This window comes from Thalassophryne amazonica, chromosome 17 (genome assembly GCF_902500255.1).
Source record: "Thalassophryne amazonica chromosome 17, fThaAma1.1, whole genome shotgun sequence".
Lineage (NCBI taxonomy): Eukaryota > Metazoa > Chordata > Actinopteri > Batrachoidiformes > Batrachoididae > Thalassophryne > Thalassophryne amazonica.
The window spans coordinates 28,164,404-28,184,798 of NC_047119.1; the positions used below are offsets into that span (position 1 = coordinate 28,164,404).

General features: G+C 40.0%; 1 long non-coding RNA gene across 1 annotated transcript; it reads left to right on the plus strand.

The window, feature by feature from the left end:
* The first annotated feature begins 10,741 nt into the window (after positions 1–10,741).
* On the plus strand, positions 10,742–19,844 carry LOC117529483. Its single transcript, XR_004566025.1, has 3 exons — positions 10,742–10,987; positions 16,005–16,145; positions 19,662–19,844. It is a non-coding gene; the product is annotated as an uncharacterized LOC117529483 (long non-coding RNA).
* The last annotated feature ends 551 nt before the right edge of the window (positions 19,845–20,395 follow it).

Genomic DNA, 20,395 nt, shown 5'->3' on the forward strand with positions numbered 1-20,395 from the left:
TGGTCAAACACCATTGGATTGCTGCTCATTACCCTCACCGTGAAGGGCAAAGAGGCTGTCTTAGTCATGTCTGTCTGTCCAGGACAGTATCTTCAAAATGCTCTATTTCAGTCTCCCAACACAGGCCATATCAAGGTCATAGGTCCAAGTCAAATCAGAGTTCATCATCTGAAACACAAAGTCCAATTGCAATAAAACGTGGTGGACCATCTGCTTGCAACTCAAGCCATGCCAAGGTTATTAGTCAAGGTCAAATTCAGCCATCATCTGTGAAGACATTTTCAAAATGAAAAGAGCACTTTATTTCCAACTTAGTGGATAAAGACAGTAGTTGTTCCTCTTGCAACACAAGCAATGTCAAGGTCATAGCTCTATAGTCAAGGTCAAATCAGAGGTCATAGTGTAAAACAGTACAACTGGAAAGTATCACAGTCCTTCACTTTTCCACATTTTATGTTACAGCCTTATTCCAAAATGGAGTAAATTAATTTTTCTCTCAAAATTCTCCTCACAACGCCACATAATGACAACATGATTTTTTTGTAATTTTTGCAAATTTATAAAAAAAAAACAAAACCCTAAGACATCACATGTACGTAAGTATTCACACCCTTTGCTCAATATTTTGTTGATGCACTTTTGGTAGCAATTTCAGCCTCAAGTCTTCTTGAGTATGATGGCACAAGTTTGGTGCACCTATCTTTTACAGTTTTGCCACTTCCTCTTTGCAGCACCTCTCAAGCTCCATGAGGTTGGATGGGGAGCGTCAGTGCACATCCATTTTCAGATCTCTCCAGAGATGTTCAATCGGATTCAGGTCTGACCTCTGGCTGGGCCACTCAATGACATTCACAGAGTTGTCCAGAAACCACTCATTTGATATCTTTGCTGTGTGTTTACGGTCATTGTCCTGCTGAAAGATGAACAGTCGCCCCAGTCTGAGGTCAAGAGCACTCTGGAGCAGGTTTTCATCCTGGATGTCTCTGTACATTGCTGCATTCATCTTTCCCTCAATCCTGACTAGTCTCCCAGTTAAGGCTGCTGAAGAACATCCCCACAACATGATGCTGCCACTACCATGCTTCGCTGTCGGGATGGTGCCTGGTTTCTTCCAAACATGATGCCTGGCATTCACACCAAGTAGTTTAATCTTTGTTTCATCAGACCAGAGAATTTTGTTTCTCATGGTCTGAGAGTCCTTCAGGTGCCTTTTGGCAAACTCCAGGTGGGCTGCCATGTGGCTTTTACTAAGGAGTGGCTGCTCTCTGGCCACTCTACCACACAGGCCTGATTGGAGGATGCTGTAGAGATGGTTGTCCTTCTGGAAGGTTCTCCTTTCTCCACAGAGGAATGCTGGAGCTCTGACAGAGTAACCATCGGGTTCTTGGTCACCTCCCTGACTAAGGCCGTTCTCCACCAATTGCTTCCTTTAGACAGGCAGCCAACTCTAGGAAGAGTCCAGGTGAATCTGAACTTCTTCCCTTTACAGATGATGGAGGCCACTGTGCTCATTGGGACCTTCAAAGAAGCAGAAATGTTTTTTAACAAATTTGCAAAAATCTAAAAAAGCAAACTTTTTCACATTGTCATTATGGGGTATTGTGTGTAGAATTTGGAGGGGGAAAAGTAATTTCATCAATTTTGGAATAAGGCTGTAACAACAAAATGTAGAAAAAGTGAAGTGCTGTGAATACTAACAAATACCTAACAAATGTGACTGTCAGAAAAATGATAATAATAACAATAATAATAATAATAATAATAATAATAATAATAACAAACACCCTGTCTCACAATGGAGGAAGAGGAAGACAGATGTCTTGCTTCAATTTGAAGTCTTTATTACGATGGCAATTGTGAGGCACTGCAATCATCTGCCTGACTTGCTAACACTTACCATGAAACATAAAGACCATTTTCAGTTTCGATCCAAAACCTTTTGGGGCGGCGGCAGCAGGGGGTGGGGAAATCACATGATGGTAGTTAGCCAGGGAAAAAAAATAACTTTTATAATATTTTGTCATCTTATCCTTTGCTCTTTTCAACACAGCCCCAGATTTGCTGTTCTTCTTGCGTCCTAACTGCAGTTTGTCAAGAAATTAAAGCTGTATGGTGTGTGTGTGTGTGTGTGTGTGTGTGTGTGTGTGTGTGTGTGTGTGTGTGTGTGTGTGTGTGTGTGTGTGTGTGTGTGTGTGTGTGTGTGTGTGTGTGTGTGTGTGTCTGTCTCTTTCTTGCTCGCTTTTTAAATCACTGTAATGCCAAACTAGCCATAGCGAGGGACGTCAAGGGGACTTAAGGCAGTTATTGTGTGTCATAAGATAAGTCAGACTCACTTTCATCATTATGCTGCTGGACCTCCCCTCTGCCCTCCTGCGCCCCCTCACCCCCCTTATCCCCACTCCTCCATGCTTTTCTCTCCTCGCTGTCTCCTTTGTAGCTTCATCGTTCTCTGGCTCCAGCAGGCACAGCAGAATGTAAATGGAGAAAGGAACACAAAATGGAAAAGAGGGAAAAGGTTCAAATGAAAATGACTCTGCCTGTCAGCATGGGGAATTTTACAAGGATTGCTCAATTATGATCTGGTGCGTTGATTTCACATCAAAAAAAATTTTATGCAAGATTCAACACTTCTGTGCATGACAAGTGGCAATCTCAGCACACCGGGCCAAATGTCCATAATCTGGTGCTACTTTTATACGGAGTTACAGCAACCTATGACAGCTCACCAGTAACACACATTAAAGCTACAGTGTGCATGTTGAGTTAGATGGGAAAACAGCACAAAACTGACTAGCAGTTAAATGTCTGGGTTCAAACAGGAGCGACAGATAGATCTGAATAGGCATGTGGTCAGAAAATACATCACGGATCTCAAATTTTAAACGATCGCTGGTGCTACTAACAGGAGACTGTTAAAGAGACCAAACACAAACATCTATCAAATATCGAGTACCACTGAAACAACTTGTGTACTTTTTAAAACTGTTGACCTTGTTCTAAGGAAAGTCACATCTGTCTATCTCCTCTGTATGTCTCCTCCTTTGTAACATGTACAGTGAGCAAAATAAGATCAACCCCACATCAGCGTGAGCTAATAAATTATGGCAGGTTCAGGGGTAGCAACTGCATGTACAGGATGAAATATACAACAGAAAAGGAAACGGAAAAAGGAATCTTAGGGCCCTGTCCCACTGCCGTTTAGGAGGATTTGCGTATGGATTGTGCACAGAATTGGCCCATATTCGCCAACCATCCGCAATATCCGTGTAACATGCCTGTATGAGTCGGCCGTCATCCGAACACGCCCGTGATCATCCGCAGAGGCACGTATGTCTGCAGCCAGGATTTCTGAGCTGTTCAAAAATCTGAATGCAGATGACATCCGCCTTACATACTCCATATATACTCAGTGCATACACAATACATACTCACTCTATGTGCTGTATATCTGCTGTTAACCGCTGATATCTGCAACTGACAGGGATTTGCGGCTTGGCAGCGGACAGGGACAGTGTGTAAAACAGATATATATCGTGCCCATCATGTCCACATCACAAACTAAAATAAGTTGTAGCAAATGCATACAGATTGGCCACGAATAAAGCGTTTTTATTACATCTGCTTTGCAGCTGATTTGCGGACAATCTGTGAATGCATAAGAAACACGTCACGTAAACCCAAAGTACTATATGTGGCAGAAAGCGACATACCTGCCAGTCAGTGCTGGTCCGGCTGTGTCGATCCACAAAGACGTAGCTGCTGCAATCCAGGACTTTTATTTAACACCAACAAAAGGAAGAGTTGCTGTTTAGCCACAACTCACTCAAAAAGAAAAAAAAAAAGAAAAAAAAAAAAACACCGTCTCACACACCGATCGGCTACCCCCCTCCCGCTCCCCAAACTCATGAACAGTTAACCCTCGCATGACAAAATGAACATTAACTCTGTGATCAACTTGTCCAAGTCCAGCAAATACTCCAGAGGCTGTATTGTTGTGTGAATAGTGATGCTGATGGCCCGAGTGCGCTTCTTTTATGACTGCAATGAAGATGCCGTGCACGCACAACACGTGCGCTATGCATTCATAATACACCCGTAATACTGCCGTGATAATCTCAATGTGTCGGATCAGTTTCCTCACTACATGCGTTATATAACAGTGATTGTTCATCATATATTTGCTAGATATTATTATAGCATAGCATAGCATGCATGACATGTGCAAAACACAATTCACAAGGCAATTTGAGACCCCAAAGAGGCAAATTTCCAACACCACAATATCCCTTTCAAGTGATTCATATGGATTATATACAGTTGAGTAAACATGAAGGGAAGAAATTTTGTTTAGTCATAATTGATGCGTTCTCAAAATGGGTAGAATTGTTCCCCACAAAACATGCAGATGCACTTACAGTGGCTAAAGCATTGTGCAAAGACATCATTCCACGATTTGGAATACCAGAAACAGTCTATTCAGATAATGGAGCGCATTTTGTTAATACAATAGTGCAATACGTAGGAGAAGCGCTACAGATTAATCTCAAAAATCATTGTGCTTATCATCCACACAGTGCAGGATTAGTGGAAAGGACAAAGGGCACAATAAAAATAAGATTAAGGAAATGTATAGAAGAGACAAAACGAACCTGGATTGAATGTTTGGACCTAGTAAAATTGTATATGAGAATAACACCAACTGCAGTAAAGATAGCGGAGAGATCAACGTGGATACATCACTGTAAGATACAGCGTGTGTTGGCTGCCTCCACAGTGTAAGGGGAAGTCTGGCTACAAAGGGAGTCTATTTAATTAGCAATAGATTGTCTCAATGCCAGTGAAGCAGGGAGATCCTTGCACTATTAGGTGAGGTTGGTTAACAACACTGTATCCTAGCAATCATGACTGAACTACAGCAGACCCCGGAGCGGCGTGCTCAGCGCCGCCGCTGCCGGACTGTTGGTAGGGCAGCCGGTTGCGTTGTGACCTTAGTGTGTTTCGTGCTCCTCGGATTCCTGGCCTGGTGGTTAACCCAAGAATTGCAGCTCACTGTGGACCGAGCCAGAGAACAACGCAAGCAACGTCAGAAGAGGTTTATTCATAATGTGAATGAGACAGATGGACACCCTCATATATACCATACTAATATGTGGTACAGATATGTTCATTTATTGGCTATGGAATTACGTTACTAATTGTTGTGTTTGTTCGCAAATACCTATATCCTCAACACACCCAGCTCTGACGGCTAAACCGTACCCTGCTAGGGTGACAGAATGTCTTATCATACGGATGCATAATCAAACTGTATTTCGGGGGCAGTTCTAACACCACTTGCCTCAGTGCAACCACTTATATGATAGGGATTTCAACAGAGGACGTACAAGCGTGCCCAAGTGCTGCTCCATTGACTAGACTGAAGGGAAACGCAAAAATATCATCACGTTAAATTGTCACCACAACGGCCATTCCCAATTTGCTTTTACGGGACAGGGAATAAAACTGTAGGTAAAATTAAGAAACGTCTGTGTACCCAAACGTATGTTTTATCAAATAATTTAAGCCTAACCAAAACATAATATGTGGATGGTACTTATCTTCATCACATTGGACGGGGATGTAATTATACAGGCTCCTGTCCATGGGGAACGGATGAATCATGTGCTTATGTTAGTAAGTTTTTGCTACCACCTGTAAATGGTACTCCGGTGTATGATGACATCTATTGGCTTTGTGGTTCCAGACTGTACATGAGTCTCCCACCAAATTGGGGTGGTGTGTGTGCACCTACCCAGGTGACTGACCATACATATGTGGTAGTGCCAAGGACCTCCACAGAGAAGAATGGCAGCACCAGACGGAGGAGATTGATATACCCAGATGTGTTACCACATGATCACATGTGGGGCTCGGATGTACCAAAGGACCAAAAATTGTGGTCTGTAGGAGATAAAATAGCACATTCATTGTTCCCCTGGATAGGAGTGGGAAAAAATTCATTAATGATTGAAACTCTGAATTATCGATTGGGTCTGTTCATGAATGTAACTGAAAAAATAGTAGCAGCTCAAAACACTGAAATAGATGCTTTACGTACCATGGTGATGCAAAATCGCATGGTTTTAGACTTGCTTACTGGTTCACAGGGAGGAGTTTGTGTTCTGCTGAACACAACATGCTGTACTTTCATCCCAGACTCCATTCATTCAGTGGATATGCAGGACGCATTGGAAGAGCTGAATAAACTTCGTGATGCAATGCATAAAGACACCCTAGCCGTGAACCGGTGGAATCCCTGGTCCTGGTTGACTTCAGGACCATGTTGGCAGTTACTATTGAAAATGGTGACACCAGTTATTATAGTCCTAATTCTGATTGGACTTTGCACGTGTTGTGTGATCCCTTATATCAAAACAATGGTTGGCAAAATGGTGTCAAATACATTTGTACAGTGTAATCTGGCCTTCCAACAAACTATGCCAAATATCAAGCATTGAAACAGTCAGACCTTAGTGGAGAAAACTATAATGACTGTACTGAGAATTATGATGATATTGAAAAGCTCACAACTCCAGTTCAAGCTTGAACTGTTGACGTGATGAGTTAACACACTCTTAGCCTATGAAGCTTTAGCTGAAAAAGTAATAAGACAAGTGGTGTAGTCGAATAATACAGAAAAACGGTTCATTTATACCAGTCAGCCGAAGTGACGTGTGGTGGTGGTGATAACAGAATCTTTGACAGACTGCCAAGAAATGTGTCAGGTTATTGTGCATTTATATCATTATTGTTACCAGTTGAAGCCATGCCCATGACACCTGAAGAAGTCATGACATATACAGCCTCTCTCATTCCTGAAGACTGGCAGAAAGGCATAACCAGACATAGAGTAAAAAGAGATTGGAAAGGAGTGGGAGATCCAACATATATTGATGCGATAGGAGTCCCCAGAGGAGTGCCTGACGAGTATAAACTGGCTGATCAAATAGCAGCTGGATTCGAATCCTCCATCTGTTGGTGGTGTTCAATTAATAAGAACGTAGACAGAATAACCTACATCCACTACAATGTGCAGAAATTAGGTCTATAGCAGTGTTTGCTGCGATTCTGACATTGTGTGGATGTTGTTGTATTCCGTGTATACGTGGACTTATTAATCGAATGATCACAACAGCAATAGGGCCAGGAATGCCCACTTCAGCTACATACCCTCTCCTTGGATCTGAAGCCTAGGACAATGACGAGGATGAAGATAGCCACAATGATGACTGGGAGCAAGGAGTTCATGAACTTTTCACTGACCAAACTAAGTATGATGACCCAGACACCGATGATGATGACGATGACATAACCTCTGGGGTGTAAGCCTGTGTAACATACCATGATGAACCTCTTAGTGAAAATCTCAAGAAAGAAGTGCTAAGCTAGGTGATAACTACTACTATATGTTTAACAAGCGATAACAGGAGGGAAATGTTAAAGATTTTATATATATATATTTTTATCACTGTTAAACATTTGTTCCTTTGTCTTTTGTTCTGATGAAATGTTATTGAGCTGTTTTGCACCTGTCTTAACGTAACCCTGAGAATGTACTTGTTATTATTACACTGACAGCACAACCTTTGTTTCTGTAGCCACTAACGACTGGGAGTGAAGAAATGGAGGTTATTTTGACCTTATGCTGTACAAATGCTTACTGTTTTAAACAGGACACTCCAAGCTTTTGCAGAACAGATGATAAGTGCAAACAGAGGAGCCTGCAAGAACGAGATGTGCTGACCTTCAAAGATATGATTAAACAAAGGAACTGTTTTTCCACGCAGCTGCACTTATTGACGTATGTGTTTGTTTTACGGGAAGAAACTTGTCTCGCGCTCCCCCCCTCCTTTAGGACAAGTTTCACGCTGTGGGTAGGTTTTCCTAATAAAAAGAGTGAGCAGGCGCAACAGTCCTTAGTGCTTTCAGTGGTACTACGTGTACGGACTGTTTGCACTCCTCGCGAGATAAATTTGACTTTCTGTCTCACTGGTGTTTTTTGACTCTGTTTGTCTTGTTAAAAGTTTTAAGAATGTTTGGAGGAGAAAATACCCAACAAATATATCCGTAATTCATACTGGGACATTTGTCATTTTTGTTCATTTTTGTTGCGGACGACAACAAACGCCGTAATTTGTGTATTGATCCTCTCCCCAGTGGGACAGGGCCCTTAGAATGAAGAGCAAATGTCAAGTATGGTACCAAAGCTTTTTGTAGGTACTGCAAATTAGTGATGGCTATTTTGTATGGAAGTGTATTGCATTCACTTGATAAATTAAGTTTTTGGCTTGTATTTCGGAGTAATTACGTATTTGTGTTTTTCTGAGTAATTTATTTTTTGTCTGGTTTTTTTTTTGGAATAATTATGTTTGTTTTTCTGAGTAATTTATTTTTTGTCTGTTTTTCGGAATAATTATTTCTGTTTTTCTGAGTAATTAATTTTTTTTTTTTTTTTTTGTCTGTTTTTCTGAATAATTTATTTTATGGTTGGTTTTTCAGAGTAATTTTTTCCACATTCTCTGAAGATTTTTTTCTTCTGTTTTTCAGACCAATTTATCAAGTGAATGCAATAGGCTTCCATAATTTTGAAAATGCTTTGAAATATTTTGAATCCTTTGAAACGTCCGTGTCTTGAACATTGTTCCAGAGACTGCTTTGTGTCATTGTGAGAGAGATGGTACAATAATCTGAGAACAGTTGAACATATGACTACCACATATGTTCCTTGGAATACTATCCTGGGCAAGTCTGCATAATGAAGTCATAGGCCATAGGTCACGGGTGGGGCACACATTACATTTCTAGTTTATTTTAAATTGGCAGCACCCTGATATTAGTGCCAGAATTTGAGGCCTTGAGTGTGTCCATCAGATGAAAATGTCCTTTAAAAAATGTAGTCCGTCACACTATATTTGAGAAATGTTTGTGAGTTTTTACAAAAGTCAAGATCATTAGGGTCAAAGGTTAAAATTCTGATTGCCCCTAATGCCCCCACACTCAGCACACATATGTTAATGGATTTTGGAGTTATCCAAGTGACAAAAAAATTCCAAAGGTCAATCACTGGGATTAATGTAATTGGATCAAAGGTCAAAATCTACATTTTTGTCTGTCTTATTTGGCACCAAACTTGGCACACATGTGGAGGTGGGTTCCGGAATTTCCCAGGCAAGGTCAAATTTGCCAAAAGTCAGTGATTGGGGTCAAAGTCATGCTGGCCTGTCTATTTGTTGGCCTGCTCCTCCCAGGCCCTTTCGCTAGTTTTTGCCAAACTTGGTATGCCAAAGAAAGCTGGCCCCAAAATTGCTGTTAAAAAATTAATTTTGGAAAAACTCCAGGTCAAGGAATTTGATTTTCAACCTTGTCTGAATCAAATGTGGTGCATGCTGAGTTGGATTTCAAAAAAGTCGCATAGGAAAGCAGCCAGAGGTAAATCATTTCGGTGAAGGTCAAATGTCAGATTGCCCACAGGTACTATGACCTAATCACTCAAAATATATAGGGCCAACTTCAGCTGTTATTATCTGCATTCTGTTAAATCATTTTTGCTTGTTGTTTTTTTTTTTCAATTTCCAAAGGGATGGATTTGTATTCATTTGTACATTTTGCACAGGTAAGAAGAGAGGCATAACCGTTTCTACCTAATGTGCTTCACCCAGTTTGCACACATTTCTGACTTTTCTCTCAAAACGTGTTCTTTTCATGCACACATTCAAATGACTCATAAAAAAAAAACCCTCACACAGCTGCATGCACTTATGCACAAGGAGAGGGCCTGTGTATGTGTGCGCACGGTGAACTACAGGATGTGACACGGCTTCGTCAATGAGCGCCAGTGACATCATCTGTAATCAAAACATGCAGAAAAATGTATTTTAATATGAATGACAGCAATTGCTGGCAGCCGCCTATCAGGCTGAACCATATGTTGCTTCGAGAGGGGCGGGTACGAGAGCTTATCACAAAGCCTGCCTTACCCACCGGCATTACAGCCTCTAAGAAAGGATTTACTCTTTAATTCTTGATTAGATAGAATTTTCTCTCCATCGTGCCAACACAGTCATACACCGAGCGGAGAGAAACCATCACGCTGGGGAGTTTATGTTTTCTTCTCTCTCTCACCCCCTGATGGGCACGTCAGCCCTCACCCCACCATTTGCCACCCCACTCCACCCATTTCCAGGTTGGCTATCCTATTCACGCCCCGGGGCTTTTAATCTCATGATATGATTATGGATTATCAATCAGGAATTAATCCTGATGGAAGTGCGCGTTCCTCTGCATTGATGAGAGAAGATCTCTTTGTGTTCACCAGCTTCTCCTCCTGAACATGCAAAGATCACTGAGGTTGACATTCATTTGTTTGTTTCCTTCACTAATTTATCTTCTTCTCCTTCATTTTTTTTGCCTGACCGGCTGTCAAGCGGGCTGACCGTCTGGATGGGTGATGGCTTCGCTCACTTGCTTCAAAACGCAAAGAGCAGTTTCAATGAAACTTGGTGGATGAACTCAGTGGGTCGCCCTCTCACAGCACACACCATGTCGAGGTCGTAGGTCTAAGGTCATAGGTGAGGAGACCACTGAGGTTGATGTTTATGTATTTCTTTCCTTCACTCATTTACCTTCCTTTCCTGTTGAGCAGACTGAACATGTGGAGGGATGTCTCTCTCTCTCTCTCTCTCTCTCTCTTTCTCTCTCTCTCTAACAGTTCATTCACAGGAGGCTGAGGTGGAGCGAGAGAAAGCCAGGCTGTTGCAAAGTGCCATCTCTGCTTGTATTCTCACGCTAACTGCTTTGGCGGATTATTGGATAAGAGCAGAGGAAATCTCGGACTTTTCTCCAGTGCTAATCACTGACCATCAACTCTGTGCAGCATCCATGACTTTACATACTTGGCTGGTCTATAAGGTTGGATTTATCTTGGTTTGGACATTCTGCTTGACACAGGGTGAGTAAAATGAGAGAAGATGTTGATGTTTAAATGATTTGATTGCATTTATGAAGGTGACAAACAAAAAAAAAGTCAGCTGGATGCAATAATATTTAATAGCAAACGTATGGTCAAAAACAATTCCAAACACACGCAAAATATTAAAATAACTGAGAAAAACAGGTTTAAAAAAGGCTAATGAATTGTAGATCTGAATAATTTTCGATAATGTAATAAATGTCCACGTACAAAGGTTGTTTTTTTTTCAATGATTCTGTCTTTGTTCTTCATATAATTGATCTGGGAGCTCAAATCTATTCTCCATCACAATATTCAAATGCTGTTCCCTGAATTTCCCTGCAGACCTATTACAACACAGCCAGCCTATCTTGGCTGTAGTGTTTATTTCACTGGGGACTGAACGTAATAAAATGGTGTACTCTTGTGTGTTGCATTACCACTGATTCCAAAGTCCCCACCACAATGAGGGAGAAAGGAGCTCTACGGGGGATTAATTCATGATAGGGTCACTAAGCACAAGCAGAATGACCTTGGTGCCCGCCAGACCTAGGTTTTGGAAATTAAAGAAACTGACAATTTCACTTCAAGCTCATGCAAATTCAACCACACCTGCTCCTAATATCCATCGTGCATATAAGAATTTTTTTTTTTTTGCAACAATCCCAGACATGCCCAGCAGGAGGTGGTAGAGAGGTATATAGCATAAAATAATTCTCTGCAGCAAACAGCAGGCAGACGGGTATATAGTATATGACAAGCCAAAGAAATCTGCTTTTGCATTGACCCCCTGCATCAACAATAACCACATTTTAATCACTTCATAATCACCATATCCTCTTTTAATATGGAGCTTTACAAGATGATAGCATTTCTTCTATTTGAGTTATCATTTTCAAAGTTTGGAGGGAATGGACTCATTTTTCTATTTGACTCTTCTATTGTTTAATAATCTTAAGTTTCTTTATTTCTGCAGCATCTTTTCTTTATTGCTGTTTCATGTCTTAAGATTTTTACACATGATGTATGACTGTATGATATACAGGTTTAATATAACATAACCATCGCCAAAGGTGAAGGAAAATTACACTTTTAATTATTGCTTTGATGACAGTAATCAACTTATATTTCATTATACATTTATGGTGTTTTAAAAGATGATGCAAAAATATTGTGGCTTAGTTTTGAGATTTTGTGTTTGTCTGGTTGTTGTGGCCATCCCTCGGTCTTGATCAGTTCACAGACAGGATGTTTACATGGTGACACTGGACGCTCAGTGTGATTTACTGCAGGACTATATATAGATTTCCTGATAAAAGGCCATGAGTAGTGCAGAATCCCCTCATTGAGGCTCCATAATGTCTTTATTCATTATAAATGTTCACATAAGGTATTTCAAAGTTTCACATCACATCGATTTATCCAGTCAGATAAATGATCAGTTCAGTGACACACTCCTGTATCGCCAGCAGGCCAAAATGACACGCCCCCTCCTGCCTCTGTGGGGCTTTACATTTATTCCATCAGATTTCTAAAGTGATTTTTGTAAGAGCATTTTGCCAGGGATTAGCTGGCTTCTGAAAGCTCCATCAGAGCTTTTGGTGGGCTATTTAACACAGCAGAGGCAGCGAGGGGCTCACATCCATCCTCCCGCTGTCCTTACAGCCAGTCCACCCAGGTGGGTTTGGTTTCAGCCAAAGCTGATCTTCTTCCTTTGTGCATGGATGGAGTTTGTAAGGTCAAGCACAGGTGGAAGATAACAGACGGTCTGTGCACAGCCTTAATCTGTTATGTATTTGAGACAGTGAGAAATCTAATGTGACGAAAGTCAGTATGAACACATTTATTGTCTGTTTATGAATGTTTGTCTTTTTGAATGAAAGGTCTCCACAACACGTGGAATGGTTCACTTTATGAGGATTGTAAAGTAGGTACTCATCTTAATGTCTGCCACATTTTGTTGGCCCAATTCTTGCTTAATGTGGAGAAAATGATTAAATTATTTGGGGGTCAAGCTATCTGGCCTGGTCAAAACGTCACCCCTCTAAGGTTTAAGACATTATTATACAACTATGGCGAGAAAATTTAGATGCTGAGTAAATAGCACTTACAGATACAGACAGACAGACAGACAGACAGACAGACAGACAGACAGACAGATAGATAGATAGATAGATAGATAGATAGATAGATAGATAGATAGATAGATAGATAGATAGATAGATAGATAGATAGATAGATAGATAGATAGATAGATAGATAGATAGATAGATAGATAGATAGATAGATAGATAGATAGATAGATAGATAGATAGATAGATAGATAGATAGATAGATAGATAGATAGATAGATAGATAGATAGATAGATAGATAGATAGATAGATAGATAGATAGATAGATAGATAGATTTATGGTAGAATTGCTGCTTTTGGAACACAAATTTCGGTTAAATATATGATATAGCAGACGAACACACTGATATTTGAAAAGTAAAATGAAGTTTCTAGTATTTACAGAAAGTGTGCAATAATTATTTAAACAAAATTAGGCAGGTGCATAAATTTGGGCACCCTTGTCATTTTATTGATATGATTACATTTAGCGCTAATTATTGGAACACAAAATTGGTTTGCTAAGCTCACTGACCCTTGACCTCCTTACACAGGTGAATCCAATCATGAGAAAGGGTATTTAAGGTGGCCATTTACAAATATTTCTCCTCTTTGCATCTCTTCTGATGAGTGGCAACATGGGAGCCTCTAAACAACTCTCAAATGACCTGAAAACAAAGACTGTTCAACATCATGGTTTAGGGGAAGGATACAAAAAGCTATCTCAGAGATTTCAGCTGTCAGTTTCCACTGTGAGGAACATAGTGAGGAAATGGAAGACCACAGGCACAGTACTAGTTAAGGCCCGAAGTGGCAGGCCAAGAAAAATCTCAGATAAGCTGAAGCGAAGGATGGTGAGAACAGTCATAGTCAACCCACAGACCTGCTCCAAAGACCTACAACATGATCTTGCTGCAGATAGTGTCTGTGTGCATCTTCAACTATACAGTGCACTTTGCACAAAGAGATGCTGTATGATGCTGTAATGCAGAGGAAGCCTTTTCTGCATACACGCCACAAACAGAGTCACTTGAGGTATGCTGAAGCACATTTGGATAAGCAAGCTTCATTTTGGAATAAGGTGCTGTGGACTGATGAAACTAAAATTGAGTTATTTGGACATAACAAGGGGCGGTATGCATGGTTGAAAAAGAACACAGCATTCCAAGAAAAACATTTGCTACCTATAGTAAAATTTGGAGGTGGTTCCATCATGCTGTGTGACCAGTGCAGGTACTGGGAATCTTGTTAAAGTTGATGGTCACATGGATTCCAGTCAATATCAGCAGATTCTTGAGAACAGTGTTCATGAATCAGTGACAAAGTTGAAGTTGCACCGGGGCTGGATCTTTTAACAAGACAACGACCCTAAACACTGCTCAAAATCTACTAAGGCATTCATGCAGAGGAACAAGTACAATGTTCTGGAATGGCCATCTCAGTCCCCAGACCTGAATATTATTGAAAATCTGTGGTGTGATTTTAAGTGGACTGTCCATGCTCGGAAACCGACAAACCTGAGATGTTTTGTAAAGAAGAATGGTCCAAAATACCTTCAACTAGAATCCAGACTCTCATTGGAAGCTATAGGAAGCATTTAGAGGCTGTTATTTCTGCAAAAGGAGGATCTGCAAAAGGGTGCCCAAATTTATGCACCTGCCTAAAAGTTTTCTGTAAATCCTATAAACTTCATTTCACTTCTCAAATATCACTTTAGATAGATAGATAGATAGATAGATAGATAGATAGATAGATAGATAGATAGATAGATAGATAGATAGATAGATAGATAGATAGATAGATAGATAGATAGATAGATAGATAGATAGATAGATAGATAGATAGATAGATAGATAGATAGATAGATAGATAGATAGATAGATAGATAGATAGATAGATAGATAGATAGATAGATAGATAGATAGATAGATAGATAGATAGATAGATAGATAGATAGATAGATAGATAGATAGATAGATAGATAGATAGATAGATAGATAGATAGATAACCCAGTTGTCATAGCAGCCAGGTACCTCAGAAAGATAGAAATAATAATAATAAAAAAACCTAATGAAAAATAAAAATACCAAAGCAGCCAAGTACCTTAGAACCATAAAAGTACAAATAAAACAGATTCATCAAAAAGATTAAAAATAAAACAAAATACAGACAATAAGAATACAAACAAGCAATAAGAAAAACTGAGGTAGAAACACATATGCGCAACAGATAAATAGTAAATAGTATAGTGTGCCATGTTTGTTTGACATTGGAGTAAAATAAATAAATAAAAATATCTTTTGTTAACCTTTTGGCCCCAGTTACTTTGACCTTTTCCAAAATAAACCCTCCATCCGTGTACGGAGCTGAGTGGAAGTCAGGCCAAGTAGGAAAACAAACTATACAAACAAATTATAATGTGATGTAATGCTGCAGGAAAACAGCTTTGTATGCTGACAAAATGTGACACTAAAATGCAAAAATCTGCTAAAGTGAGCTTGTATTACTTTGTTGTTGATCAGTATTATATTATTATTATTATTATTATTATTATTATTAGTAGTAGTAGTAGTAGTAGTAGTAGTAATGTGCTTTGTGTGACAGTCATCTGACTGAAAACAGTCAGTGTCATATAATTTTGTGTGTGTGTGTGTGTGTGTGTGTGTGTGTGTGTGTGTGTGTGTGTGTGTGTGTGTGTGTGGTGTGTGTGTGTGTGTGTGTGTGTGTGTGTGTGTGTGTGTGTGTGTGTGTGTGTGTGTGTGTGAGAGAGAGAGAGAGAGAGAGAGAGAGAATGATTTGAGTCTGCAAAAATCCAACAAAGTGAAGAACATGACTGAAAATGTGTGTGAGTGTGGGTCTGGTGTGTCATCCGTTAATCAGAGTGTGTGTTGTTGTGTTGTGTAGTTCAGGGGCTGCAGTGCTATGGCTGCAACATCATCCAAGGCCAAAGGTATGTGGACGTGGGCTGCTCCAACCCAGAAGTCATCACATGCACCCACTCACACAAGGGTTTCAAACACCGTTTCTGCATCAAGACAGAGAGCAGTGAGTAGAACTCTCATTATCTAATGAATCATTCTCCTCTTTATTTCCATCCTCACTACAAGAGTACATCTGCAGGAAACATAAAGGGGTCATATTGTAAGATTTTAACACAGGCTAATGAAGCTCAGCAGCTGTCTTAAAAACATATATGAGGTGATGCATCCTTTAAAAAAAAAATTCAGTTGTTGATGACAAGAAGCTGCTGGCCACGCCCCCTGGTACAGCACACAGACTGGCTCAGCAGTGGCGGCGCCAGGAAATTTTTGTTAGGGGGGGGCTGAGGGGGAGCTGGCGTAAAAGTTGGGGGGGCTCCACAAAATGTCATCAAAATGAACAATATATAGTAAACTGCTTTATAAATACCAAGGTATATGTTTTAGTCACCCATGCTCCTCTAAAATGTGGTATCAATGCACACACACACACACACATACACACACACATCACTTAGAATGATTGCATTCATCACTTTGCTCAGTTACGAAATATTGACACATTCTCAGTGCAAAACTGCTGTTGAGATCCACAAATATGTCAGTCGCTATTCACATTATTGGCAGAATTATTGGGGGAGCTGAAGGGAGGCTTAGCTCATTATTGAGGGGCTTAAGCCCCCCCAGCCCCCCCTTGGTGCCACCACTGTGGCTCAGTGAGAGTGTGTCACGGGGCGAGCAGGATTCTGAGAAAGAACATCTGTGACATATGTCACAAAAGTCTAAATCAATCCGTTTCATGCCAAACTTTTTTTTATTACCAAGGGAGTATCTAATTACACAGTTATAGGATTGTTAGACTTTCAACCCTTTCAACTCGTTTCCAATTCCACAAATTTTTACCTTGGAAAAAATTTTCAAAGTCAACGTCCTGTTAGAAGCTAAATTAGATGTGATCAAATGTCAGGATCAAGTATTTAGCTCATGCACTTGAATTGAAGTTTTTGTGTGTGGTTATTGGTGGGGGGGGGGGGCAACTTTTTCAATTTCTGAATTCTTTTTCAGATCATTTTCACAGAACATTAGTTTTCTCTGCTGTGCACAATATGTCACTGCTTTTTGGCACTTGGTTTACGACTGATAACTAGAACACAAACAAACATAAAATTGGAACCTTCATCCAGTTCTGGTGGTGTAGGTAAATCCATAACAGAAAAGTGAGAGTGATTGAGTGATCTTTTTTGACTAGTGTAAACAAGGAAATCTAATTTTCTTTTTTCTTATATTTAGACAACAGATTCTTATTTCTAATTGTAGGTCATGTGGTTGGTGTAAGAATGAATGGCTATGCCTTGTAAAAAAAAACATAGACCTTCCAGATATTAAAAAGACAAAAAGAGATTCTCATCACTTCAGCTACTAATGCGAACGTAACAAGAACAAACATTGCTGTTTTAGTTTATCATAATAATTTTTAATCACTTTTACGTGCACATTCATGGTCTGCTGATGTACGTAAATATTCTATTGCTGTCTGCAGTAATTGCATAACTTTACTGGTTTGCATTGCTGAGTAAATTGTAAGTCAGTCACTGTTTAACGTTAAACAAATGGAGGATGAGGACATTCAAGACAGGATGGTGATGGTCAGCTGAGCAGTTCTGCTCATACGTATGCATCGATGCGAAGACGTTCCAGCTGTTCCTTTGCTTGACATGTAAACGAGGCACTCATGTTGAAAGGGCTGATGAGGCGCCTTTTTCTGTTTGCTCGGAGAAGCACAGAGCTCAGTCAGTGACTGAAAGACCAACGCTGTGTGAGGAAAGCAGTGTCTGTGACCTTTTAATCTTCATGTGACTCCAACAAACCCAAATCAAGATTCTGATCAAATTTAGACCACACAAAGGCCACAAAGTATGCAATTCCAGAACCAGCATTTATTCTGTAATTTTCTACACATTTTCTAGGCTAAATTAGGAAATGAACCTGAAAACCGTGACTCTAAACAGGGCTGTAGCTAGAAAAACTTTTTTTTTTTGGGAGGGGGGGGGAGCTTAGTGTAACCTCTGCTAGATTTCACCATTTTCGTGTTTCAAAATGCTTGAAACACTGAAACATTTTCTGAAGCAATTATTTCTTTCTAGTTTCTGAAGCAGTAGTTTAGTGTTTAAAATATTAATATTAAAATATTTTAGTGCTTCAACTATTTTCAAACAACCCTTTCTGAAGTAATCATTTCATTTATTGTTTCAAAATAGTGGGCTGTTTTTGTTTTTTTTTACTCATTTGTTCTACTGTTTCAAAGGTTAAAATCAGGTTTTCCATTTAGCAGGTCATCTGTTTTGAACTGGTAGTTTATGTCCATACTGTGGAAAACCTTAGAGGGTCCAGAAGGGTGTCTGTGATGGACATAGATATTCTGAAAATGACTTGCTAACCTTATAATACAGCTGTGCCATAGAGTTGTTTTTGTATTTGTCACATGGAACAAGTCCAGAGCATTATGTTATCAAAATGTGCGCTAGATCAGATTTGTAGGTAACTTTGATCTGGGGTGCTAGAACCCATCCCAGAAATTACTGGCCAAGAGGTGGGCTGCACCCTGGACAGAGGGCCGAAACATAGACAGTCAAATTCATTTGCACTCAACTCCTGTGGTCAATTTTAGAGTTGCCAGTCCACCTAACCTGCGTGTCTTTGGAAGTGGGAGGAAGGCGGAGCACCTGGAGGGATTCCACACAAACACGGGGACACTCCACACAGAAAGGACCAGGCTGGAATCAAACCTGGGACCTTCTTGCTGTGACACAAACATATATATATATATATATATATATATATATATATATATATATATATATATATATATATGTTTATCACACTGTATTTTTGACGCCCTTGTCCATAATTGTTGACCGATCTGATCGAAAACTATACTAACCCAAAGAATATTCTGTCCACATTTGGTGACAATCTGCCCACCATTATCTGAACTATTTGTACAGGGAGAGACACACACCCATGCACGCACGCACACACACACACACACACACAAGTTATTACAATACCCTGTGCTATTGTTAGCACATGTAAAAATAAAAAATTTAAATTCAGGTAAGTTCAGTCAGTAGTGTGAATGCAGCCGTTCTGATATAAAATGTGGTATTTAACAGAGGCTTTGTTTCTGACCTGTGGCAATCTAATCTGTGTGTGCCTTTAACATCTTGCCCCCCCCACACACACACAAGTGATTACAATACCCTGTACTACTGCTGGTGCATCTAAAAATAAAAAATTTAAATTCAGGTAATTTCAGTCAGTAGTGTGAATGCAGCCTTTCTGATATAAAATTGGTATTTAACAGAGGCTTTGTTTTTGACCTGTAGAAATCTAATCTGTGTGCCTTTAACATCTTAACCCCCCCCCCCCCACACACACACACACACACACACACATTACACACTTGCAGGATTTTATTGCTTACTTGTGCTTTTTATGTGTTTGTTTTTTTGCTGACCTCACTCCTCGCTCATCACTCTTCTCTGACAGACTGTCCGGTCTCACCCCCCTCCTGTCTTTGCAGCAGCCTTGGGTATCATCCTGACCAGTGGTTGTGCCACATCCAGGCACTGCCAGCAACAAGAACTGCCAGGGGTGCGCATCCACTGCTGCGATTCAGATCTGTGCAACAGTGCCGCCACCTGGCATCCGAGCTCTCTGCATTACATCTGTGCACTGGGAGGCCTTTTGCTGCTGATCCTGTGGCTGTGATGTGGAGTCCCAGAGGAACACAGTGGCAGCAGGACACATTTTGTATGAATAACTCTCTCTCTCTCTTTTTTTTTTTTTTTTTTTTTTTTTTTTTTTTTTTAGCCGTTTGTGTTAATGAGAGTTTTAGTGTCACTGGAAAGCATTTGATCATGACGTCTTCTGTCAGGTCAGGACAGTGGAGGAAAACGAAATCATGTTTGCAGTCATGAACAAATTTAATGTGCAAACCCAATGGGATGCTGCTTAACGGGATAACGGATACTGCCATGAAAATAAGATCTTTATGCGAGTTACTAAAAAGCCTTCAGTACAGACATGAGCGGAGCTTCAGTGTTATGTATTATGAACAAGTTAAATAACGTTTCCTTAACTGAAGAATTCATTTTCTTAATATCAAATGTTTGTGTGGCCTGTGTTATTTAACAGCAGCCTTGGTTCGTGATCGACCTCTAGTGGTCCTTCAACATATTGGTAAAATATCACGTTTTAAATTCACATCATATTCTAACTTAAAAGTGCTTCTCAAACTGTTTAAAAACAACTCCA